The sequence below is a fragment of the Pleurodeles waltl genome, chromosome 5 (genome assembly GCF_031143425.1).
Source record: "Pleurodeles waltl isolate 20211129_DDA chromosome 5, aPleWal1.hap1.20221129, whole genome shotgun sequence".
Lineage (NCBI taxonomy): Eukaryota > Metazoa > Chordata > Amphibia > Caudata > Salamandridae > Pleurodeles > Pleurodeles waltl.
In genome coordinates this window covers 703,738,656-703,765,984 of record NC_090444.1, presented here as the reverse complement: position 1 = coordinate 703,765,984, position 27,329 = coordinate 703,738,656, and the positions used below count along the sequence as shown (strand labels likewise).

Genomic DNA, 27,329 nt, shown 5'->3' with positions numbered 1-27,329 from the left:
ATCACCTGCATAGACCGAGATGCGATCCTCCCATGGGCGGTCCCATCTCCAGCCCTCAATCTGTGCATCAACTCGTACCTATTCCACTAATGGCTCTAGTGCTAATGTGAATAATATTGGTGAGAGAGGGGACAGCCTTGTTGTGTACCTCTTCCAATCAGAAATGTCTCCGAGGGGTTCCCATTCACTTTGAGTCGCGCTTGAGGTTTTGTATATAGCTGTCAAACTCAGGCCAGGAATTTCGGTCCAAAACCCATTTTCTCCAAGACTGCAAACATATGGGGCCATTCTATGGAGTTGAACAGTTTATGGGCATCAAGGGAGGCTACCACCAGCAGTACCCCCAGCTCTCTAGAGGCGGCTATATTGTTCTTTAGCTTTCTAATGTTGAACCTTGTGGATCTATGGGGCATAAACCCACATTGGTCTGCATGTATTAAATCCAGAATGACTCCCCACAAGTGATAGAGCTTTTGCTAGAATTTTTGTGTCTACAATCAGAGGTGAAAAGGTCTGTAGGAGGCACATCTATCTGGGGGTTTCCCTGATTTTAAGACGGGTACCACTGTTGTGGTCCATGAGTCTCTAGGGAGTTCACCTTGTTCACAGGCCATGGTATACATCTTTTGAAGGGGAGTGGCGGAGTAGCAGTTTCTGGAACAGTTGGAGCAGGAGCTCCACCAGCAGACCATTTGGACCCAACGCCTTCCTTGTCTGCAATTGGGAGAGCGCCAAATGGATCTCCCCCTCTGTCAAATCTGCCTCTAACTACAGCGCTTTCTCACTATCAGATAGTCCCTAACAACTTTCTTCATCTCTCCTTCCTCCCTATGGGGCTGCCCACATACAAATCCCTTAAGTACCTTGTCATGACCTCTGCAATATTGTTACTTCTCTGCACTCTTTTCCTCTGGGGATCCACTAACTCATTTATGTGTGATCTTGCTATTTCCCTGGATGCTAGCCAAGCTAAGAGTTTACGGCCTTCTCCCCTACTTCATATATTCTCCGATGTTAGGCTATGTACACCAGTTTTACCTCATTGGTCGCCACCGTTCTATACCATGCCCACTTCCGGACCAAGTGTTGAGTTGACTCTTCTGATGTGTGTATGGGTCTGTATGTCCTCAAGTAGTAGGATCTCCTGTTCTAGTTCTCTGCATTCCCTCTCTCTTTTTTTATCTGCCACTTTTCCTGAGTATCCCCCTATTCCCTCCCCATGTAGCTTTATAAGCCTCCCAGAGAATGATCTCATCTTTAGGCGTTCCTGCATTCTCCAAAAAATACTGGTCCGTAATTTGCAAAGACTCACTACTTCCTTTTGGGAGGTTAATCGTCATGCTGCCATGTGCCACACACTCACCCCTCTCACATGTGGGGCCTGCCATGTAACTTCCAAAGGGGAGTGATTTGATATCCTCTTCCTCTGAATTTCGCATCTGTATATCTGGGGAGTGACAGTGCGGGTGTAAAGACATGGTCTTTTCAGAAGTGTATGGTATGAGCTCCTGATTAATAAGTGTAGCTCCTATCCTGTTCATGGAGGGATCACCACATATCTACCATCCCTAAAGGTGCTTAGTCTCCCATCATGGGCTGTCTGTATGGGTCTAACTATGCCCCATTCACGGTTGGGTCCGTAATCATATTGAAGACACCCCAGACTAGTGTTGTGGTCTGTGGGATCTTCGCTATTATTCGACTTAACACCCTTTAGTATTTCTGCCTGGAGTCCAGGTGGGATATATACGTTACCAGTGCCAATACCTTGCCTCCAATTGTCCTACAATCACAATGTATCGACCTAAACAGTTTGCTTACACCCTGGTCGTCTCAAAAGGGAGGGATTTTTTAGCCAGTGTGGCCACCCCCTAAATCCTGTGGTGTACCCTGGCACTTTATTTTTCCCTCTCCCCAGCGGTGGTGCATGGTCCACTTTCATGAGTTTCCTGCCATAATACTTTATAAGCAGAGTATCTTAAGAAGGCTTTGGCTACCAGACCCAGTTTGATTTTATGACCCAACCCATTTACTTTCCTTGTTAGTAAAGAAAGATTATTAACATTCACAGTGGTATGTCATGGTCTAGCTGCCCCCCCAACCAATCGCTTTTCCTATGCTCGGTGACCTCCTCAAGGCAATCCTTTGATGAACAGAACAATGACATAAAAACAAACCTCCAACTCCCACCCCTCCTTACTTTACTATGCCATGGTTGTACAACTAGCTGCCCACCTCGAATTCACGGTACTTCCTTCACCCGCCCAGGCTGAAATAATAGTCAAACTTAATTGGTTATCGAAATTACAGCGGCAGCAAGACAGGGCCTGTGAGGTATGTGAATGTGTTCCCCGAATCTGATGATGCCAACTAGTTTCTCGATGTTTATATTATTTCCCTAGGTCGTTGGTGTCACCACTGGTGGTGGTGTCTCAGCTCCCGGGGCTCTGGACCCCGATCTCTCATCCCTGATTCCTCCCCGCCTCCCTTTCTTATTATTTTCCATAAGGACGTTCACATCATGCGCTACAGTCTCGATCTCTCTCTTCAGCGCCTCTTTAGTGTCTTTTAATAGCTGCCAGGTTTAGTGCTGTATGTGGTTCTAGCCCCTTTTCTGCCATCGGCTGTGGGTGTGAAGCTGCCGCCCACCTGTCCGTCCTCTCCCGTGGCAGGTGTGCAGTTTTGGTGCACCATCTAGCTCCTCCCCTTCCTCGTCAGGGGAACCAAAGCCTTTATTCACCCTCAAGCCTCAGTTATTGTCTACTTGATCATTGAGTGTTCCAGTGTCCTTGGTGGTGCAGCATGGGCTATGCGACCTTAGTGTAGCTCCTGACAGGGCTGTGGTGTTTTCATTGGGTTACGGCTGTTATCTCCACTGCTCCCCAGGCATGAGCACCTTGCTTTTAGCACTGTTTACCTCTCTTTATTATAGTAGGGCCCCCCTGGCAGTGTGGGTGCCTATGTTTGTGACCAGATCTCTTTTGGCGACAGTATCTTACATACAGTTTTTCACACATGGCCCAATCTCTTGTAGTCGGGGTGTGCAGAGGCCCTAATGTCCCAGTGCTCCCCTGGGGTCCAGAAGGAGTTTTTGTTTGTGTCACTGGGGCTTCGGGAGTATTTCTCCCCAACACTGTGCCCATGGGTTTGGTGCCATACCAGCTATCCTCTAGTTAGCGCCCTCAGTGGTCCGGAGAATAAGGGGAGGAAGCGCCTAATGCTCCCAGTCATTCGGGGTGATTAATGTTTCCCCCCAATGCTGACGAGGTTCCACTGCACAAGTAGGTAAATTTAAAAAGAAAGGTTGTGTGGGGACAGTGCCCTTTCCCCCTCCTATTGTCCCTGGAGGCCAGTAATCGATGTGGAGGTGGCTGGCCTGTCCACTGCAACTCGCCGCTAGCCTTGCGTCCTTTATAAAGGCTGAGGCCATTCCCCCGGGGTTGTTAGGCCCTAGCTTGCCCCAGTGCCTTTCAGAGGATGACTGTGTGGGGACAGTGCCCTTTTTACTCCTTCATGTGTTCCCTAGAGGTATGTAATCTATGTGGTGGAGGGTTAGGCACATCTACCGTGGCTCCCTTCTTGCCTCGTGTACTTTATAATAGCAGAGTCCGTTCCCCCAAGGTTGCTAGGCCTTACTGTGCGCCAATACCAAATGTAGGCATACTCTGGGGTAAGGGGTTTGCACCCCTGCCGCTACGTCTCTCCAGCTATCGAGCTTTGGTCCGTACTACATGGGGACACAGCTCTAGAGCCCGACCGGCTCTGTGCGGCCCGTCTCTTTGCCACACCTGTTGTATTTTACTCAAAATAAATGCTGAATCTATATGACTGGATCAGTAGATATTTATTGAACGCTTCCCGAGCTCCATCTTTCTCACACACTGTCAACCTGCATTCTTAACATTCTACTTTGAGCTCCCGGGTTTACCATTCCGCTACATTCCAAGGGACCACGGAAGATACTATTCTTACATATAACAACATTATGTAGATATTTCTTATAGCCATAAATTACCTATTTGTGACAACTATTTACAATTTCTTAATATGCTTCATTCTCTCCTTTTACAGTTTGTGGATTATAACATATCTCCCTTCCTTAATAATTGAGCAAATAGTCCTTGTACCACATTGGATGTCTTCTGTTCCACATTTCTCTCTCTTGTCTTGTAGGTCTTGTAGGATCATGGGTTTCGATTTCTTATTCCTCCTCTTGTGATTCCCCATGATCCATGCCTGGTCTTTCACAGCAAACCAAATTGTCCATACTCCATAATCTGCCATCCTCCAATTTGACCACATTTCTTTGTACTTCAATAATTCTTTTGGGGCTTGAAAACCTACTACCTTCTCTCTTGTTTTTTTTTCCGGTAGTTTAACTTTCACCCACTGTCCTACTTCCCAGCGCCTATTCTTGGTGCCATATTTGCTGTCAGACCAACTTTTGTATTTACTTTGGTTTTGCTGAACACGAGCCTTTATCTCTTCATGTTGAACGATTTGGGGTTTCCCACCTCCCAACCAGGTGGGGTTTAATTTGGTACTTGGCAACCTGCCTCTTAATGATGTGAAAGGAGAAATACCTGTTACTAAATTGGGTGTGGTGTGATATGACCATAGTAATTGTTTTAAAGCCATGTCAGCCGACTCCTGAGCCATCTTGGCCATTTGTAAGCACTCCTTGATCAGCCTATTGGTTCTCTCAACTAAACCATTCGCTTGAGGAGGATACAAGGCTGTTCTAAAATGACTGACACCAATTTTCATTAGGAATTCCTTCATAGCATCTGAAGTGAATTGTACCCCATTGTCGGTTATCAAGATACTAGGAAAACCTTCAATCATGAACGCACCCGTTAGGAAAGCTATCACTTCTTTAGTGGTTATTTGGTTTACAGGTTTGGTCATTATCCAGTGCGAGTGGTAGTCTACCAATACAAGTCCAAATTTTCCACCAACACCCACCTGGTTTAACAGACCTAAAATATCCAGTCCTAACTTGTCCCATGGTTTGCTTGGGGCTTCTATTGGTGACAGCGGTGCTTTTCTTGTGATGTTTATCTTGTCACTGGTGGCACATTTATTACACTCTTTTACCTTGATTTCTACCATTTTGTCCATTGTTGGAAACCAATACGTGGCTCTTAATTTACTTTTTGTGAGGCTTCTCCCTAGATGCCCTTCATGTGCCAATGTAACCAGCTTGTCCCACAATTCTCTGGGCAGTACAATTCTCTCACCTCTCATCACCATGTTATCTTGAATGTTTAGTTCTGATCTTACCTCCCAATACCCCTTCATCTCTTCTTCCAAGTCTTTTGATTTTTCCGGCCACCCCTTAACAATCATCTCTTTCAATTTTGTTAAAACTGGGTCATTCCTGACACCTTCACTCCATTCACATTTTGTTAACCCAGCAAGGTCTACATACAATACTGGCTCCAATATGTCTGTCTCTTCCTCCTCTTCTACCTCCCTAGGTGACCTGGACAGGAAGTCTGCAATTATGTTTCTCTTACCTTGAACATATTCTACTTTAAAATTGAAACTTTCTAAAGCTTGTATCCATTTTGAGATTCGAGGGGTAGCTCGCTCCCTCCCTTTTGTAGTGAACATCCCTGTCAGAGGTTTGTGGTCCGTTCTGATAACAAAAGGCAAACCCCACAGGAAAAAATTAAAATGTTTTATGGCCCAATAGCATGCTAGTGTCTCTCTTTCTATGGTGGAATAATTTGCTTCCGCATCTGAAATAGACCTTGAGGCAAAAGCTATTATATCCTCTTGTCCGTTTGCACTCTGAGATAGGGTAGCTCCCAACCCCTTTCCACTAGCATCTGTGGTCACTATGGTTTTCTTCCTGAAATCGAAATTTTTCAAATTAGGTGATTTAACAATAGCTTCTTTTATTTTCTTAAACGCTTCCTGACAATTCTTATCCCAATCAAATGTAGCATTTTTTTTAGTAATGATCTTAAAGGGGCTGTCACATCAGCAAAGTTGTATACGAACTTAGCCATGTACTCAGCTAATCCTAAGAATGACTTGAGTTCTTGCTTACTGGTGGGAGCTTGGGCTTCTGTTACAGCCACAACCAGATCACATTTTGGCTCAACACCATCCTTTGTTATTTTGTGTCCCAGATATTCAACTGATTCCACTCCTATCTGGCACTTATCCCTTCGAATAGTCATACCCGATTTCTCTAAAGCTTTAAAAACTTCTCTCAAGGTGGAATCGTGTCCTTCTTTTGTCGTCCCATATATCAGAATGTCATCTTGGAAACACAATGCCTTATCTATGCCCTGTAATACTCTTTGCATAATACGCTGAAAAACTGCAGCAGCAGAAGCCAACCCGAATGGCATCCTGCAGTATCTGAAAGCTCCAAATAGGGTGATGAAAGAGGTAAGTGACCTGGATGAGGGGTGAAGTTCTACCTGGTGATATGCTGATGACAAGTCTATCACGCTGAAGATTTTGGCTGGTCCCATGGTGCTCAGCATTTCACTTATTCTGGGCAAGGGAAACCTGTCTACCCATATGCTGGAATTGAGATCTCTCAAATCCACACATACTCTTATTCCTCTGCCCCCCGGTTTTTTAGTAATGACTATGGGAGCCAACCATAACGAGCTTTCTATGGGTTCTATCACTCCTAATTTTATTAGTTTCTCCAACTCCATTTTTAGAGGTTCTCTCATCAAGAATGGGATGGTTCTGACTTTGTGTACTACCGGTATGGTACCCTCAATCATGAACGCACCCGTTCATGCACGCGTGGGTTCGAATCCCATCCTCGTCGCCACTTTTTATGTTGTATTTTACTCAAAATAAAGGCTGAATCAATATGACTGGATCAGTAGATATTTATTGAACGCTTCCCGAGCTCCGTCTTTCTCACACACTGTCAACCTGCATTCTTAACATTCTACTTTGAGCTCCCGGGTGTACCATTCCGCTACATTCCAAGGGACCACAGAAGATACTATTCTTACATATAACAACATTATGTAGATATTTCTTATAGCTATAAATTACCTATTCGTGACAACTATTTACAATTTCTTAATATGCTTCATTCTCTCCTTTTACAGTTTGTGGATTATAACAACACCCTTCTTGTCTATGACCGTGGTCCCATGTTGCTTCCCCTGGCCGAGGTGGTGGAGCGCTCGTCCTCCATGAGCTGCACCGCACCCAGGGTTTGTTTTTGCGGTGGGAGATGGGGAGCCCCTTAAAGGCATCATTATTTGCACAAGTCCACTTTGCCATATATTAGGTTAAAGCAGACACCCTCTTGCCACATATAACAATAGAGAGGGATCATGTCATATTACGCTCTCTAAATACCATTTCATGTTACCTCAACCTAGACTCTTTAATACTTACATACAGGTAGGTGCACACACTGGGCATATTTGTCCTAGGCCAGTAGGTTAAGGATTGATATTATGTACTCTCCCAGTGCACCCCTCGGATGTAACCCTCTGCTCCCACCCACTATGGAACCCTCTGTGATGACTTCAATTTTGAAGAAAGAGATTAGCCAGCTTGGTCATCTATTTCTGAATGGTACTTATCTGTCGCTTTATGAATTTAGCTCACTTGATCTTTTCACTTAGTTTAGACTTTGAAATGGCCCAAGGTAGAATTCACCACATTTCCAGTAGCTCCTGTGGAATACTGACCCCTAATGTGGATGTTTTTTTTTTTCGGGTAGCAAGCTTAATAAACTGCTCTCCGGTAGGAAATTTTGACATCCCTTCAAGAAGTATGTGGAAAGAGATTTTGAATTGACTACAGCTAAGATACGGAAATTTTCCTCTGTGCAAATTAGCTTGGTCTCCTTGAATCAAAGACACACATTGTTACAGCTTAAAGTTGAAGGTGAAATTTATATCTTGGCCATAAGTATTCTTCCTCGCAAAGAAATGGAATATCCTTACTGCCAAGATAATAGTTTGCCCTTCCAGATTTGGAAGTGGGTGGACCATTGGTGTAAACACAGCTGACACTATGCCGTCTTTGACGTGGTTACACCCCTCCTACATTCCAATGTAGTAAGGGCCATCAGAGGCTGACCTCTAAATCTCCTCACCTAATTTAAATGGGTGGAAATACAGGGCAGTTTTCACTGCCTGTCACCCCCAGCAAAAACACAGTGGTAAGGGGCAGAGAACTCCCATCCATGTAGAAGGGAGCATTTTCATTCTCCAACAAAAGTTTGTGAGGCTGCTCCACCATGAACTGTGCGTCAAACTTTTTAAAAAAAGCAGTGGCAGGAAAAGCCATGCTTATTATATAACTGCCAGGCTTGACAGTCATTTCTAAATTTGCCAGACAGAGTATCCTCGGGCTCGCGGATGGTAAGTCCTCTGCCAGGCCGACAGCAAACACTCCATCCACCAAAACATGAAATCTAGCCCTAACTTCATAAGTAGACTGTACTACGCTCCGGTATTGTTGAAGAGGATGGACACTACTTGTGGGGGGGAGGGGAGGGGGCAGTCTATGCATCCGACCTTAGAATGTTCTTTTGTAGTCTTGTTTTGAGACAAGGTGAAACTAATTGTTGAATATGTCTTCAGATCCCATCAGAATTATCTCTGGTAATTGCTCTACTAGGGTAGGTAGTGGACATTCCATTATTCATCAGGATGCTGATCGCAAAGCCCCCATACCCACCGAAAACAAACCACTGGTTGCCGAGCGCTGCAGCTGCAGTGATGCAGAGTATAGTTTCTCTCTGATGCGTCCCATCCTGAACAACTCAAAAACATATGGGGGCCCTCTTTAGGGCTATTTGGCTTTACACCCTCAGACGAATGTATGATGTAATGGTGAACTTACACAGCTGTTTTGCAACTGTAATGTGATATAGATGCAGCCTATGTGATGATGGTAAATGTATCACATGCTGCTAACTGGATATCCATGCCTATTGCTGATGTTTGTTTCCACTCATGTCCGTTTCTAATGTCTATGCAATACCTTGCTTTACTGTCTGTCTTTAAACTATCAGTTGATGTATTTATAATGGTTGCATGAATTCTAAATGAAGTCTTTTTTAAAAAAAAAAGAAGAGGGCACAGCCTAAAAAGGGTTTGACTACGAATTGCGTGGCAAGACTAAAATCAGGCACATAATTTCAGGGTGCAGTGATTGATATGCCCTTGCCCACTTCCGATAGCGGTACTTCCACAAATGGTGTTTCGACCGCACACAGTTCAGTTACTATCCCGACCTGTACAATTTAAATGCCAGATTTGTGCAGACTGGAGGTGGCTCTTTCCTTGGGCAGCCACCATGATGTTTCGTGTTTGCCATACAATTAGGACGTACTTGTGTGGAACATGTATCAGTTATTGGGAAATCCTTGACATATGTCTGGAGGGCGTGTGTGTTGTTTCATGGAATGAAGCCCACGTTTGTCCATTGTAGAGATTAAGCATACACAGTGTATCTGCTTGCACCGCCCTTGTAATTCCAACATGCTCTGGGAGTTTGTGTATGTTTTTTGCACCATAGGTGCAATACAAAGGAAGCAATGACTTATCCCTGTGACCGACCTGTATTACTGACAAGAGTGAAGGGACAATAAAGCTGGCAGGATACACACTCCATGTGTACAACCTAGGCAGTAGCGCACAGTCCCGAAGGGGAATACAGGTCCGCGGAACTCCCAGTCCTGTCCCCACAGACGGGCGCAGACACACATTGCAGTCGTCTGTGGGGATCCGTGTCTAAACTTGGAGCTAAGGTCAGTGCCCCCAAATTGAATTCTGGACTGACAGTTTGAAACCACATTTTTACCATAATTGGGAGCATAGTCCTGGTATGTGACTAACACCCTCGCAAGCTGCAGCTAGCAGACACCTCATTATAAGGGTATGCATAGGCGCAGACCAGGACCAGTGGTGAAACAGGGCCACTGGCCCATTCGTCGTTTTAGTTGTGTGGTGCGTCACTGGCAGCTCCTGCGGGTCAGTACCTGCAGCACGTGCCTCGCCGTTTGAAAGCATGAGCATAGGCGGGCACTCCGAAAGTTGGGTGGAAGCACATTTTTTCCTTTCGTACTGTAGCTGCTGCTTGGGAAACCAAGTCGTTCCCCACCACTCCTTCGCCCCCCCCCCAGGAGTGTTAATGCTGGCCTATTAGAAGTGAGATTCTTATTCGCGTTAGAATGGTTGTGTTTGCCGTTTCACCCACTGCTTAACCCTCAAGACAAATTGCAGAAAGTTCTAGGAGATTTTTTTTTTTTTTTTTTGCATTTCACTAGTGTGTAAAGTGCACTATGACTAGGGCCATCTGAATTATGCATTGAGAGAGGACCAAATTACTTGGCAGGGTACACTAAATAATGCAGCGGTAAAGGGCAAATTATGAGTATGCAGCACATTTTGAAGCGGTATTCACTATTTCCTCATTTTTACACGTTAACACTGTATGATAAAGGTCTCGCCTCATTTACATCAGTTTAATACCTCAATAGAGTAATAAAAAACTGAAAGGTGACCATCTATGTAATAAAAGGTGTGAAACTGTGCCGCAACACTTGTGGTAGCATTATAACTTTTGATTCATATGCCCTCAGATTTTTTTTTTTTTTAAATCTGCAGATTAATGCAGAAGATGATACGTTGTGTGACAAGTGCGACAAACACATAATTGTGCAGAAAACCCAGCGGCCTCACCATTGCATATTTCCAGTGGCACTTACTATGATGTATCAACCAGCGCTTGCTTTCCAAATAACAGCATATTGCATTGCGGGACTAGTATGTTTGTGTTAACCTTTTCTGTACAAGTTCAAATCCCCAGAACACAAAGCGATATGGGCTAAAATGCAAAAACTGGCCGAAGGTGTTATAAATGTCACGGAGCCACTTTTCATGTATGTTTTAAAGTGTTACAAAGTCAAATACCCCATTTTAAAATGTGTGCCTTTCACTTATAAAACAAAAGTAAACTGTGCTTTCTTTCATGCATGCCGTGCATTAAATCAGTCATTGGCAATACAAATTATTTTGTCTTTTGTGTAGTGGAAAGTTTTGCGCAAAGGTTCACAACAAAGGTAGAACATGGACAGTAGCAGCACGGTTTTCCCTGATGCAAAGAATAAGGAAAAGACAGGTAGTTGTGTCAAGAGTAACATCCCAGAAGATTCAGAGTACAGGATGGCATTAGCAAAGCAGGCTTCCCACTTTCACAGAAGCAGCAGGTGCAGTTTTCCATTCCCAGCAGAACAGATCCAGCAGGGCAGACTAGTCCAAGCTTTCATCACTGAGTCAGATTGCAAGAGTGGGTGCTTATCAGACTGAGGGGAATCTGTAGTGAGTGATAATGTGAATTCTGCCATAATTCTCACTTAGGTAATATTCCACGTCAGCAACTTGAAAGTCCCAGGTTTTGCACATAGAGAAGTAGGCGTTAAATGGTAGGTCAGTGTTAATCGAAGCAAGCCAGCCACAGCCTAACCAAGTCATAGACAGGCACACAGGCGGGCAACCTCTTGAGAAAGTTTTGAATACAAACTCTCCGGGTGCTGTGCAGTCCCAACCACGGTGCTGCACCTGTTCAAAATGTTGAGAACCACCTGTGTCTTGCGCTCCATAGGTTGAAATGTACTCCTCAGTGAATGGTCTTGTACTTCCCGCTATGTCACGTAACTTGTTTGTGGTTTATGGAAAGGGTGCGAGCAGAACACCGTCTCCAGGACCCTAGGTCAAACCACCTGAGCTCTGCTAGGCTGAGAGGATGGTAATGGCGTCGGAGACACATTCAGGTCTGTGTGAAGTTAATCAAACCCGTTCTCAGTGAGGTTTTCCAAGCTCCCCTTACTCAGAAAACCATATCCGATTTGAAATTGGTTTTCTTGTGACAGCCCATCACCCAGTCCTGCTGGCGTCTGTCTGTGTTATGTAAATATGAAATGAAAATTACTAGTGTCGTGTCCCAGTGCAGCGAACGTCCAAACCCTGAATTGTTAATTATTCTGTCGCCTAGAGTGCCGAGGGAAGAGACGTAGACTGTGATGTCTGCTGCACCCTTCAAGGAAGAACACCGCAGTATCCGGGATAGTCTAAACATTTTGTGTTTCTGTTCCTTGACACTGGTCCTTAACAGTTTCTTGTCGCACAGCTTTTGCAGGAAAAGACACTGAGCTATAGGCTGGTGAATCCGTTTGTCCAGGTTCACGCATTTCTCAGAATCACAAGTTGCCCAGCGGGGATGTTGCGATTAGAACGCCTGTCTTCTGGCTGCACAACCAGCAATGCATCCAATGTATTGTGGCCTTCATTCCAAGTGGCCCTTTAATTCCGATGTGGCTAGCAACTCTTGTTACAGGGCCCATTCAGTGGTGTAGCCACTGTGTCATGGGCTCTATCGCCAGGAAGGAAATGGGTTCCCAGGCTGCTGTTTGAACCATGAAATATAGCAATAATAGGTGTTTAGTTGGGCCTTTGTGCCACTGCACCAGCTGCTATGGAAGCAGGGGTTTAACAGAGCCCCCCACGGTGTGTTTGTGGGGGGCAGGTCTTACCCATTTTGGAGGAGGGGCCCCTCACCCCCTTCTGATGTGAGTGGGGTGGGGCCTTCACCATATCTTGCTGGGAGGGCGCTTCTGCTTTTTTACGACACTGAATGGAATCTACACTCCTGGGCCCATCAGAATTATTACATCCATGGTGAACGTAACACTATATAGCTCTTGCCTTTCACCTGCAGAAGGTGGACTTTTTGGAAAAAAGAGGAATTACTAGGGAAGGTTGTCTGGGGGTTTGTAGAGTCCATCCAACATCCAAACAACCCCTCAAGGGCGATTGTCAAGTCCTGGTTGCAGCAGGCAGGGTTTGGAGCCATCTTGGTTCTGCATAACTTCAGTTCTTGAGCCTTGGGTCTTCTTTGTTGCTGGCCTTCTTTGGTCCCTGGAATCTGATTTCTTGGTCTAGAGATGCCCACTAAATACTGTACTTAGCGGGTGTTTTAGGGGGTACCTGGTAGTGACCAATGGGTCATCTACCTTAGTGTGGCTACACCCACTAAGTGACCACTTTCTGTGGGTAGAGGTCAGTGTCCTACACCTGATTGGCTATTTTCCTTCTATGCAAGATGGAGGAAAATTAAATGGAGAGGTCATCTTGCATGCAACACCTTAGTGGTGGTGCATGCCAGGATTGACCACTCCCACTGTCCTTTGTCTAGTTTCTCGCCGTTGCTCTCACCAAAAGTGGGGGTTTGCAACAGGGGCAGCCATCTGCTGCTAGCAGCAGGCCTGGGGGTCGAGTTTCAAGGGCGGTAAGCCCTTTGAAGTTTGCTAGCAGGGCAGTGCACATTCCTGAGGGAAGGGGTGTTGGCACCTCCACCCCTGAAGGGCTTTGTTCTGAGTTCCAGAGAGCAGGATCTCTCACCCTAGGGGGCTCAGAATCTGGTCTGGTGGTGGTAGGCTGTTTTGTGGCCAGCAAGCAACAATGCCAGGATAGTTAGCTTTTTCAGGGGACACCTCTAAGGTGCCCCGGGGCACATTTTGTAATAAACCTAATACTGGTACCAGTTTGGATTTATCATTCTGAGTTGTTTGATACCAAACAACCCAGGTTAGCCATCATGCAGCTGTGAAACTTGAACTGACCAGTGTCCAGCACATGCATTAAAATGGCTGCCCTATTCACTTACTGTGTCCCAGGTTTGGCAAGGACACAGTAGGGGTATATTCCTCATGCATCTATACCCACACATACCATATAGTGCACCCTACCTTAGTGCTGGAAGGCCTGCCAGAGGGGTGACTTACCTATAGTGCATGGAGTGTATGGTGGACAGGGCACACAGGTTGTGTACCATGTCGAGTTTGTCTTTTAGGATTGCATCAGAACACTCAGCCTGCAAACGGCAGTGCTGGGTACTTCTGGATGCATAGCCCTAGAGGGTAGCACAATCTGGAGGGCCTACCCTTAGTACCCCTAGCCCTAGGTACCCAAGTACCATTTATTAGGGTCTTACAGTGGCAGCTAAAGGTGTTGCAGTTGTATCAGTACCTTTGCAATTTTTAGGGGAAGAACACTGGCACTGGGGACCTGGTTAGCAGAATCCCAGTGCACTCCAGTCCAAGTTGCATCCAGAAACCCAGCAAAATGTGTGTGGTGGGGACTGCAACAGAGTGCCAGTTTCACACAGACTGTTTATTCATCTTTAGTTATTGTGAGCACAAGTTTTTCTCCATACAGAACCTATAATGTTTTAGGAGTTTGCCAAGAAACAGCTGCAGTTTATAGTATGCACAAAAACCAAAGCAAATAGCTAATTACAATTATCAAGACGATATTTTGACAGCGAAAATAATATAAAAATCAACTTTTTAGGACAAATAAATATGCATGAGTGTTTATTGTTGACAGTATTTGTACAGACATTTAAAAGAGGGTTGCCTTATTGTTTCATGTGCTCATTAACGGCATATTCACAATTCTTCCCTTTATGTTTTGTTCTGTGGTTCCTTGCGGATTCCGGGTGATGGGACTGATTTTTTTCTACCCTTTTTCATTTGTTCCCACGTGCAACCAGGCGTAAAATATGACTATAGCAGTGACATTTGACCAGTGTTTCAAGGACAAGGGAAGACAGACTTTGGAAATTATATCTTCCTCTTTCTTTTTCTCCCTCTGCTACTACCTTTCTGTCTTTCTCACTTTCGCTTTAATTCTGTCTTTTATCTTCGTTCTCAATTATGCCAGAGTGTTGACTACATTGTCAGGGGTGGCTCCTCCATAAGGACGGAGGAGCGTCACCCCCGCCAGCAGTAGAAGCTGCAACCCTTTCAACATGAAGGGATAATAAACTAGGTTTATTATCCCTTCGTGGTGAAAGGGACGGGGCATTGGCGATGACAGCCTCGGAGGAGAGTGCACAGAGCACTCCCCTCAGAGCGCATGTGTGTTTGGCCGGACAAACACATATGCGCAGAAGGGTCTCTCGAGGCCAGCAACACAGTTGCGGCACTGGAGAGAACCTCCACAGACTCCCAGTCTGCCTGGGAGCTCCCTGGCTGGGCACTGCCAGACAATCCTGACACTGCTTTGAGCAGTGTCAGGATTGCCCGCAGGGCAGGCTGGGAGCCTCTGCCTGCAGCTGGAGCATCGAGGGACAGAGGAGCGGCAACGGAGGAGGTACGTTTTTTTTCTTTATTATTTTTCTTTTATATTAAATGTCCCGCTCCCCCTTCCCTGCGCGCCACACCCAACCCGCCCCTTTAAATAGGAGCGAGCTGCGACTGTACATTATGTAATAAGCAAAAAACAAGCTATGTGGTGTAGTGCTGCATCTTCTGTGGCAGTACTGTTTGACTATTCATTTTAGCACGAAATTGAGTTTGCTGTACAAAGTTTTTTCTCGTTAGTGCTGTTTTTTAAAATCTAAAAATGATGCAGCGGATGGTAAATTTTGTGGCGAATGTGATAAATCCATAGTACGACTGTGGCCGGAGAGTCCCATAACTGTAATGACTTGCATAGAGGTTAGGGCAGCTCCATTTTGCTGTCTTGGGTGGAACAGTCAAAGTATTCTGGAGTTAAAGGGGGTCATTCTGACCCCGGCGGTCATGGACCGCCGGGGCCAGGGTTGGCGGGAGCACCGCCAACAGGCTGGCGGTGCCCCGCAGGGCATTCTGACCGCGGCGGTTTGGCCGCGGTTAGATGCGGAAAGCCGGCGGTCTCCCGCCGGTTTTCCGCTGCCCAAATGAATCCTCCATGGCGGCGCAGCTCGCTGCGCCGCCATGGAGGATTCTGACACCCCATACCGCCATCCTGTTCCTGGCGGTTCGCCCGCCAGGAACAGGATGCCGGTATGGGGTGTCATGGGGCCCCTGGGGGCCCCTGCAGTGCCCATGCCAATGGCATGGGCACTGCAGGGGCCCCCGTAAGAGGGCCCCACTTTGTATTTCAGTGTCTGCTTTGCAGACACTGAAATACGCGACGGGTGCCACTGCACCCGTTGCACCTTCCCACTCCGCCGGCTCAATTCTGAGCCGGCGTCCTCGTGGGAAGGGTGTTTTGCACTGGGCTGGCGGGCGGCCTTTTGGCGGTCGCCCGCCAGCCCAGTGCAAAACCCAAAATACCCTCAGCGGTCTTTCGACCGCGGAGCGGTATTTTGGAGGGGGGAACTCTGGCGGGCGGCCTCCGCCGCCCGCCAGGGTGAGAATCACCCCCAAAGTGTTTAAACTTGGCATGTAGCCCTTTTGTTTCCCGGATAGTTAATTGCTGTTGATTGTATTCTTTAAAAACCTTTCATTGCTTAAATGGGAACTGTTCATGATGTTGACGTTTATTGTGAGTGAGACAATAGTCTCCCAACCTTACGTTCCTGGTTGCCTGGACATTGAGCTCACCTAGCTGAGCTGTGGCTGTTTTGATCTGTATGAGGTCTGCAGATCGCAGATTTGAATCCTGGCACGGTCAACTTAGCCATTCATTCTTCCGAGCTCGATAAAAGGAGTATCAATTTCAATGTGGGTACAATAAATGTAGCTATTTTCTGTGTGTAGGGCTTAGGGAAAAAGTCACATATATAACAGATTAATAAACTGTAGTTTTCCTGGGCCTAACTCATCATGAGTCTTATCTCACGTTGTCCTCTTCTATAAAGGTTTTCTTCTAAGTCATAAATTTGGATATGAAATGGCCACTGTGTAGCATCTCATACACTGCACTCCCAGTTATTTCTTCCTGCTCCCACGGATTGTAGAATGTGCATGTTCTAGGTTTGCCTGGCACTTTCTGCAGGTCGTAAACTTTTTAGGACTCCTGTTCTGTATTATTTCCGTGGGGCTACAACGTGTAACATTGCTCTCTTTTAGTTGTAATCTGTGTTCCATTTGCTAACTCTGTAAAACATTGTGATACATGCCCAGTATAAGGTTCTTTTATCTGTGAACCATGGGAGGTAGCTTCCATTGGTGCAGCAGTGGCACAACTGCCCAGAGGTTTGAGGGGCTCACCAAATCCGGATTATTGAAGTATTTTACAATTCAAACATCAGCTATGGGGACATTTGGTTCCTTTAAGGAGGGCCCATGACACACAGGTTAAGCCACTGCAATGAACCACTGGGTACTGCTGTGTTCTGATTCATAATTTCGGGCCATGTGGACTCAGGGGTTATATGTCGGAACCACGAGTGCTTCAAGCACCCATGGGTCAACAACGAGGTCAGAACAACGACCTTGTTGGTATCACTAATGCCTTTACCACGAATGCGTTTACAACGATTTTTCATTGTAAACGCATTCCTGGTAAAGGCATTAGTAATCAGCATGCAAGGTTCCAGCATGCTTCCCCCCCTAACCCACACCCCCAAAATTACCCCAACCCCCTCCCCTAAAACCTAAACCACCCCAACCCACCCCTTAAACCTAAACCCTGACCCCCCAACCCTAATCACCCCCAGCCTCACACCGCACCCCAAAAACTAAAAATACTCCAAGTCCCCACCCCTGCCCCTACAATCTAAACACACCAACCCCCCAACCACCCCTTAAACCTAAACCCTGACCCCCCTCCCCCACCTAAACCCTAATCACCCCCAGCCCCCCACCCCACCCCAAAAACTAAAAATACCCCTAGCCCCCCTCCACTGCCCCCCCCCCCAAAAAAAAAAAACAGGCCCAGTCCCAGCCCAACTTACCTCCTCCTTCACCGTGTTGACTCCGACTACCTTAACCACGCATGTACGTTTTTCAGACATGCGTGGTTAAGGTACCAAAACCAGGAAGCCGTGGAAAACGAAAGTGTTGTTTTGCTTTCGTTTTTATGACTTAGTGGTTTCGTAGTCATTGTTCCAGGTGTTTCCCGGACTTGGGAGTTGAGTAAGTTAGTGATGAGGTTTAAGGAAGTCAAAGTGTTGTCTCAAGTCTGAAAATGGTATCAGTTGCAAGATCTTTGATGGTTATGGCCACTTCCAATTAGTTCTGCACCATTTTTATTTTGTAGGTGTGACATAAATTATCTTTGAATGTCATAGTACGTAGCAGAGAACAATGAACGGCAGTGAAGGCAACAGATAACACCCATCAGACAATTCCACCAGTGAAGCCCACTCATCCTTTCTTCTCGCTTTTTTGGAGATTAGTGGGGCTCTTCTCCTCTGCCTAAATTCGCTGCCTACTGTGCCCCTGTCCCTACTTTTATATTTGGTGCTATCCAAGACCATTATTTTTACTAAAAATATATGTAAAATATATCAATAGGGGCTTTGAGCCAGGCAATTTGAACCATTGGTTCGTTACTTTGCCAATCCTATTGTTCTTTCTCCAAATGCAGCAGAGAGCATGGGGAGTGGGTCACCCCACTTTAGCCATTGGCCAACCTCACTGTGAATTACAACATTCTGCCCTTTTTCAAAAATCACATCCACGCTCAAAGTATTTCCTTTAATCAGGGACAACTATGCCAATGTGTACTTTTTTAGATAAAAAAATATGTATGCATTTAGCCAAGGGTTTTTATATTCATGAACGCCCGGCAGCTTCCTCAACAATAAGGTTTGCAACGAAAAGATTGGAAAAAAGAAAACAAATAATTGACAAAGCCAAGAGGCTGGTACTCAACGCCGAGACCTATTGTCTTTGCCAATGTTTGTTTCTCCTTAATGTTTTAGTTATTTCGCTTTCCAGTCATTGTGCATCTTTTAAAGAGGATTATTTCTTTTCGATGAAATGTTAGTTGATTTTTAGTCCGCATGAGGCAGGCCCGGTGACAGCCCAGGCAGACAGAGAATTAGTGCACAGAGGTGCAGGAAGAGCCAGCCCAGCTGTGAAGGTGGCGTATGATTGAAGGAGAAAGAATACCCGCTACAGCCATTTAAAGGGTAAAATAACGAGAATGAGGCAAAGAAAAAAATGCCACGAGTGTGGGTCCCACCGCGACTGGATTCCCCTCTTCAGAAGGATAGTAGTAGATTTATACATTTTCACATGTAGCTGTGAGTTCTATAGTGGTCTGTGTCCCAATGATATCTCACATTTGAAACGGATTCAGGCTAGTTTAAAGGAATAACTAATTAAGTGGATTTAAATATTGATTCACCGTGTGGTTGGTTATTTGCATTTGCTTTACCAAGAGCGCCGTTGAACAATTCCAGTTTGTCTTTTTGTGTGTCGGAGCGAAAAGACAGGCCACCCTCGCAGTTATTTCTTTCTTGCCTCCTTGAATGCTGGGTTTGTTGTTTTTTTTTATTTTCAGACTCTCCGTTGCCTTTGATACAGTTGATCTATTTATAGGTTGTACAATATGGCGGGATGGGCAGGGGTTTCCAAGATGGCGCCTTGTGCTCCAGCTCCGTTCTAATTAATCGTCGGTGTTGATGTATAGCATCGGTTTGAAGTTCGTGTTGTTCCGGGGAAACCACCTGCCCTTTTAATAAAACTGCCAGGGCATACAAATATCAGAAGGGTGCCGTGCAAATACTAATTAACAAAGCTTAGCATATGTACAAAATATAGGGCAATTTTCGATTTCTGTCCTTATGTCCAACATTACAAGCCGAGAAGCTAGGTAGGGGACCCTTCTAGGGTTAATTCAGGAAAAATGGGCTGCCTGTGGGTTAGTCCACAGACTAGAAGAACAGAGGACAGAAACCAGGGTGTCAACTGGCGTATGAGGAACTAGCCTACAGCACTTTGTTTGCTGGAAAAAAGCGTTACATTTTCTGATTGACAGCAAGCAATAAACTTAGGCCCTCATTACAACCTTGGCGGTCGGTGATAAAGCAGCAGTAATACCGGCAACAGGCCGGCGGTAAAAATAATGGAATCATGACAAGGGCGGAAACCGCCAACAGATACAGCCACTTTAACACACCGACTGCCACGGCGGTAGCAACAAACACCGTAGCGGTAACCGCCAACAGCCAGGCGGAAGACAATGTACCGCCCACTGCATTACAACCCGCCCATCTGCCACCTTTTCCGGGGCGGTACCAACGCCATCAAAAGCACGGTGGAAACAGAAAACAGAAGGGAAACGACTCACCTCTCGACACTCAACGAAGAACCAGGACGCCATGGAGCCTGAGCTGCAGGTGTTCCCCATGCTGGTGTATCTTCTCATACAACAGGAACATGAATGCTGGTGACAACGACCACAGTGAGTACTGCGCCTAGCCCACAGGGGAGGGGGGAGGAGAGAGTGACACACGCTTAACACACCCACCCCCACCCCCAACACTATACACACAAACACATGCAACAACATTACATATACACCCTGTAACCCTCTGGAATAACACAATGACAAAAGCAATGGAGTAAAATGAGTGTAATATTAGTAATTTTAAGAAATACCTTCATAAAGAAAAACCAGTATGTACAATATATACAATATATACAAAAGGAGGGGCAATGCCCACTCAAAAATTGTCCGTGGCCCACTGGGCCAAAACACATAGGCCAAGGCCACACTTGACTCCTGCTTCAATACGGAGAGAACACTGCAGGGGCATCAGGTCGAAAACACACAGGCACCTGAGGGGGATGGGGAATGGGGGGGGGGCACCTCAGCCGGAAGATGGTACAACGCCACTACTCCTGGAGGTGGCTCTATGCCCACTGCTTGGTCCTGGGGAGTGCATGGCCACAGTCTCTCAAGTAGGTGGATTGCCCACTGCTTGGTCCTGGTGAGTGCAAGGCCACAGTCTCTCAAGTGGGTGTTTTCCCACTGCTCGGTCCTGGGGAGTGGAAGGCCACAGTCTCTCAAGTGGGTGGTTTGCCCACTGCTTGGTCCTGCATAATCCTGGCAAGGAGGGGCTGAGTGGATGGCTTCTTCCACTGGTTCTGGAGGGGGCCTTGTGCCCAGTCTGCTTCATCCCGGCAAGGAGGGGCTGAGTGGATGCCTTCTTCCACTGGTTCTGGAGGGGGCCTTGTGCCCAGTCTGCATCATCCCGGCAAGGAGGGGCTGAGTGGATGCCTTCTTCCACTGGTTGTGGAGGGGGCCTTGTGCCCAGTCTGCTTCATCCTAGCTAGGAGGGGCTGAGTGGATGGCTTCTTCCACTGGTTCTGGAGGGGGCATTGCACACTGTGATGCAGATGTTCTGGAGTGCAAGGTCACAGTCTCACACCTGGGTGTCACAATGACAGCTTTTGTAGGCCATGCAGTCACCACTACACACTGTTCTCCGGAAGTGACGGCTGCTCAGTGTATGGCAGTTGTGCTGCAGGTGGCGGTGCAGACAGTGGTGGTGGTAGCCTCCAGGCCTTCACCTGCAGCCTCGGACGGCTGCCCACTGGGGCTGGTGCTGCTGGCGGCGGCGGTTCAGGTGGCGGTGCTGGCCACGGTGCAGGTGGTGGTGCTGGCTGCTGTTCAGGTGGCGGTGCAGGCAGTGGTGGTGGTAGCCTCCAGGCCTTCAGCTGCAGCCTCAGACGGCTGCCCACTGGGGCTGGTGCTGCTGGCTGCGGTGCAGGTGGCTGTGCTGGCCGCGGTGCAGGTGGCGGTGCTGGCAGTTGTGGTGGTAGCCTCAAGGCCTTCACCTGCAGCCTCGGACGGCTGAAGTGCCATGGCTGGTGTTCTGTGCCCCTTCCTGCCCTTGGCAGATGGTGGTGCCTCCTTGCTTCTGCCAGCTGGAGTCTTTGACTTGGCCTTGCTGGCTGGTTGTGCCTCCTTCCCCTTGCTGGATGCTGTCCCCTTCTTGCCCTTGCCAGGTGGCGGACCCTTCTTGGCCTTGGCAGGTGTTGCTGGTACACTGGCTGGGCTGACGGGTGCCTCCTTGGAGCCTCTCACAGCTGCAGAAACCACAGTGGCCGTGGACTGGGTGGCTGAGGTGCTGGGCTGGGTTCTGGCCACCCTGGCCCGAGGTGAAGGACAGGGGGGGTAGGGGGAGGGAAAAGATTCTTAGGGACAATGGGGCGGTTAGAGGGTGAAGGTTTGGGAGTCGAGGAAGAGGGAGTAGTTGTAGGAGGTGCCAGTCTGCTGTGTTTGGGTGTAGGTGCATGGGCTGGATGCTGTTGTGAGGTTGATGCCTGTTGGTGTGTGTGTGCTTGCGTTTGTGTACTTTGGGAGGAGGGGTCACAGACACAGTGGGAGAGGACACAGGGAACATGTGCATGGATGTAGGGGTGGCGACTGCCAGTGAGGGGCATGTAGTGATAGGCGTGCTGGTGATGGAGGTAGTGAATGAGGATGTAGTGCTTGCAGATGTGAGTGGAGACGCTACTGAGAGGGGGGTGGACGAGCAGGAGGAAGGGGACACAGTGGAGGCAGTGGATGTGGTGAGTCTACATGGGGATGGTGCTTGTGTGAGTGCCTGTGAGAGGAAGTGTGGTGCTTGTGTTTGCCTGAGCCACTTCTGTGTGTTGATTTGGGTGATTGCTGGTCTGAAGGTGTGCTTGCGATAGGCTGGGGTTGAGGGGATTGGTACTGGGTAGAGGAAGTTGGAGGGGGGAGGCTGGAGACAGGGACAATGGCTGCCATCAGTGCGGAGGCCAGAGCCTGGAATGCTCTCTGGTGTGCCGCCACGCCAGAGTGAATGCCCTCCAGGTATGCATTTGTTTGTTGCAAATGCCCTGCTACACCCTGGATGGCATTCAGTATGGTTGACTGCCCAACAGACAGGGATCTCTGGAGGTCAATAGCCTCCTCACTGAGGGCAGCAGGGTTGACTGGGGCAGGGCCTGAGGTGCCTGGGGCGAATGAGGTGCCCACCCTCCTGGGTGAGCGGCCATGGGAAACACGCAGAGGGGCTGCTGGGAGGGTGTTGCTGGTACGGGGGTGGCGTCTGTACCTGTTGTTGGGGTGGGCACAGAGGTGTCTGCCACCGCCAGGGAGCTTCCATCGGAGGAGGAGTCGCTGTCGGTAGTGTCTTCTCCTGTCTCTATCGTGGTGCTCCTCTCACCCTCCATCTCACTGTCGGTGGATTCGGCCTCCAGGCCCATGTGGGATGCAGCTCCCTCCGTCGCCGGTGCCTCTGCTCCTCCGCCAGATGATGCTAATGCACACAAGGACAGCGTGACAAAACAAGAAGGGGGGGAGAGACAGAGGATACACTTGGTCAATGCCAGCAACAACACTACCTTTGGCGTACACAACACACAGGGAACAGCCCTATGCACTAGGCCATGCACTACCAGTTACAATGCTAGTCACCAGCCCGTGGGGTACAATGCCTAACGCCATTAGCTGCACATCTGAAACCCACAGGACCCTGCCCAGTAGTAGATGGCCACTAACACTATTGGGGTTGGAGTGCATCTGATCTTGCCCATTATTGAACATACCCTGCCATGTTCGCCCTGGCCTAGGGGCACCCTCAGCCCAGATCCCCCACCCAGGTAAAACATAAACGCGCACAAAGTTATGATTCTGATTCTGTACTCACCCCCTTGTGGCTGCTGTGATGCCTTCAAGCGCCCATCCAACTCCGGATAGGCCACTTCCAGGATGCAAACCATCAGGGGTGTCAGGGTACGACGGGCACCCCTTCCTCGTTGGGAGGCCAGCCCCAGCTGGGCCTCCGCCGTCTTCCTTGCCCAGCGGCGCAGGTCCCCCCATCGTTTTCAGCAGTGGGTGCTCCGCCTGTCAAAGACCCCCAGAGTCTGCACCTCATTGGCGATGGCACGCTAAATACCCTTTTTCTGATGGGTGCTGCCCTGCAGAAAAAATACAGCAGAAAAGGGATTAGTCGTACCATCCGGACTTTCTAACTCATGGCCCACCATATCCCTCCCATCCCCTTATGCAAATACATTCCCCACCATACAAGCAGCACTCTGGCCAGGACCCATCAGACCCACCCCTACACAGGTCTTACATACACAGCAATCCATAGATTCATGGCCCACACATCACGCTCACAGTGTACTCACCTGTTTGTCTGGAGGACCATAGAGAAAAGTGTACTGGGTTAGGACTCCATCCACTAGTCTCTCCAACTCCTCTGAAGTGAAGGCGGGGGCCCTTTCCCCAGACACTTGAGCCATTGTCGCTTCCAGACACAGGTCACAGTGGCACTTGCAGTGGAGGTCCTCTCCTGTTGAAGGTCAGGTTGCAAGTGAGTGAACAGATAGAAAATGGCGGTCACCTCTGCAGCGGTGCGTACCGTCACCGCCGGCGTACATTACCATTGGCTCCTGGAACCCATAGGGCCCAATGATAGCCAATCAGATGTTGCGCGGCGGTCTGTGACCACCGACCGCAATGGCACACAATGCCAGCGGAATTACCTCATTTCCACTTGTCTCTCCTCACAGGTCAGGCAGCCGCCATTTCAGGGGGGCACAGGCCATGGCCCCTAACTGCATCACAGCAGACTTTGGCATATCAACTGACTCTCGAGTTCACATACTGTTTCTGTAAAGGAAGAAATGCATATTAAATTTGACATGTGTGAATATGACCCTCTGCTCACTGTTTTTCACCCTAGAGTTCAACTGCTGAGGATGAATAGGAGATGGAGACATCCCCCCGTGTACAGACCCCTGGTGGACCTGGCGACAATGGAGGACAGGCACATTATCCTGACCTACAGACTTGATAGGGCCACAATCCAAGAACTGTGTGCCCAATTGGAGCCAGACCTGATTTCAGCTATCCGCCAAGCCACAGGTATCCCCCCTCTAGTGCAGGTCCTGTCAGTGCTCCATTTCCTGGCAAGTGGTTCCTTCCAAGCGACAGTGGCCATGACATCAGGGATGTCTCAGCCAATGTTCTCAAACGTGCTGACCAGAGTCTTGTCTGCCCTGCTGAAACACATGCACAGCTACATCGTATTCCCCCAGGTGGACAATTTGGCTACAGTGAAGGCTGACTTTAGTGCCCTGGGACATATCCCCAACTTCATTGGTGCCATTGATGGTACACATATTGCATTTGTTCCCCCCCCAGAGAAATGAACAAGTGTTCAGAAATAGGAAAAGCTTTCACTCTCTGAATGTGCAGATGGTGTGTTTGGCGGACCAGTACATCTCCCATGTCAATGCCAAGTATCCTGGCTCTGTGCATGATGCCTTTATCTTGAGGAATAGCAGCATTTCAAATGTGATGTCTCTACTCCAGAGGCACTGGGTGTGGCTAATAGGTGAGCCCATGGTCCCCACCCAGTTGATGTAGATATATGGGTATGGTTTTGGCCCTAAACGTGAGTGTGTGGCTAACAGGTATCCCTCGAATATTTGCAGGTGACCCTGGTTACCCCAACCTCTCATGACTACTGACTCCAGTGAGGAATGCCAGGACAAGGGCAGAGGAACGTTACAGTGAGGCACAAGGGCGAACAAGGAGGATCATTGAGAGAACCTTTGGCCTCCTGAAAGCCAGATTCTGGTGCCTCCATCTGACAGGTGGATCCCTGTACTGCTCACCCAAGAAGGTCTGCCAGATCATCGTTGCATGTTGCATGTTGCACAACCTGGCCTTGAGGCACAAGGTGCCTTTTCTGCAGGAGGCTGAGCCTGGAGATCAATCAAGTCAATCAAACAATCATTTGTTAAGCGCGCTACTCACCCCATAGGGTCTCAGGGCGTTGGGGGGCAGGAGGGAGGGGTGCTACTGCTCGAACAGCCAGGTCTTGAGACGTTTCCTGAAGGTCAGGAGGTCCTGGTTCAGATGTAGGTTGACGGGGAGGGAGTTCCAGGTTTTGGCGGCAAGGTGGGAGAAGGAAATGCCGCTGGTTGTTGTACGGTGGATGCAGTGGACGGTGGCGAGGGCGAGGTTGGCGGAGCAGAGCTGGCGGGAGGGGACGTGGAAGTTGAGATGCTCGTTGAGGTAGGCAGGGCCGGCGTCGTGAAGAGTCTTGTGAGCGTGGATCAGGAGTTTGAAGATGATCCTCTTGTTGACAGGGAGCCAGTGAAGGTCTCTGAGGTGGGCTGAGATGTGTTTGTGGCGAGGGAGGTTAAGGATGAGGTGTGCTGAGGCGTTCTGAATGCTCTGAAGTTTCCTCTGGAGCTTGGCCGTTGTTCACGTGTAGAGTGCATTGCTGTAGTCCAGTCTGCTGCTAACGAGGGCGTGGGTGACCGTTCTTCTGGTTTCAATGGGGATCCATCTGAAGATCTTGCGAAACATGCAGAGGGTGTTGAAACATGAGGATGAGATGGCGTTGACTTGCTGGGTCATGGTGAGCGATGAGTCCAGTATGAAGCCGAGGTTGCGTGCGTAGTTGGTGGGAGTTGGAGCGTTGGTTGCGTGGCAGTGGTGGAGCCTGTGGACAGTGACAAAGAGGAGGGAGAGGAAGAAGATGTGGACAATAGAAGTACACTCATTCAACAGTGATTCCAATGACACACAGTAAGACACTGTAACTTCACCTTCCATTGCAGTTTTGTGTTGGACGTTGAACATGGCAGCCTGATTTCCCTATTTCTTTGTCCACTTACTGTACCCTTTGGCATCTCTATTTTCAGATCTCTGTGCCCCACTCTGGCTCCTGGTGTGTTTACTACTGCCCACTACAAGTCATACCTATGTTAATATTACAGTATATTTGAATTGCAATGTTTACAGTTTGTGAAACGAATACATTTGTCATAGAATTCACAGACCCCATACTTGAATTTGTTCCAAGGGTGTTTATTTATGGGCTAATAGGTGTAGGGGGTATTGCAATGGGCTGGGTTGCTGATGGAGGAAAGTCCATGGTAGAGTCCATTCTGTTTGTATCACAGGTGCATTGTCCAAAGGGGCATAGGAAGTGGAGCAATGGCAGTTCAAGGTGGACAGGGTGACAGAGTGGGACAGAAGGGTGACAATCAGGAGAGTCCTGTTTCCTGGTGGGGGTCTTGGAAATGTTCTCTGGCTTCTGCCTTGATCGCAGGGACCGTTTGCGGGGTGGTTCTCCTTCTGCATTGGGTGGGGTGCTGGTGGCCTGTTGGTCCTATGGCGGGGCCTCCTGTCCACTAGCGGTGGTGGAGGGCTGTTCTTCGGTGTGGCTAGTGTCAGGGGCCTGTTGGTGTGCCACTACCTCCTTCATGGTGTTGGCCATGTCAGCCAGCACCCCTGCAATGGTGACCAGGGTGGTGTGGATATCTTTCAGGTCCTCCCTGATCCCCAGGTACTGTCCCTCCTGCAGCCGCTGGGTCTCCTGCAACTCGCACAGTATCTTGCCCATGGTCTCCTGGGAATGGTGGTATGCTCCCAGGATGTTGGTGAGTGCCTCGTGGAGAGTCGGTTCCCTGGACCTGTCCTCCCCCTGTCGCACAGCAGTCCTCCCAGCTTCCCTGTTGTCCTGTGCCTCTGTCCCCTGAACCGTGTGCCCACTGCCACTGACCCCAGGTCCCTGATCGTTCTGTGTTTGTGGGGTTGCCTAGGAGGCTCTGTGGTGGTTTAGGACTGTGGCTGGGTCACAGACTGTCC

At 48.3% G+C, this 27,329-nt stretch overlaps 1 protein-coding gene across 3 annotated transcripts in view; it reads left to right on the top strand.

The window, feature by feature from the left end:
• The window catches only part of PEX7 (peroxisomal biogenesis factor 7), a 915,648-nt gene that overhangs the window by 315,116 nt on the left and 573,203 nt on the right, over window positions 1–27,329 (top strand). The gene's annotated exons all lie outside the window — the stretch shown is intronic.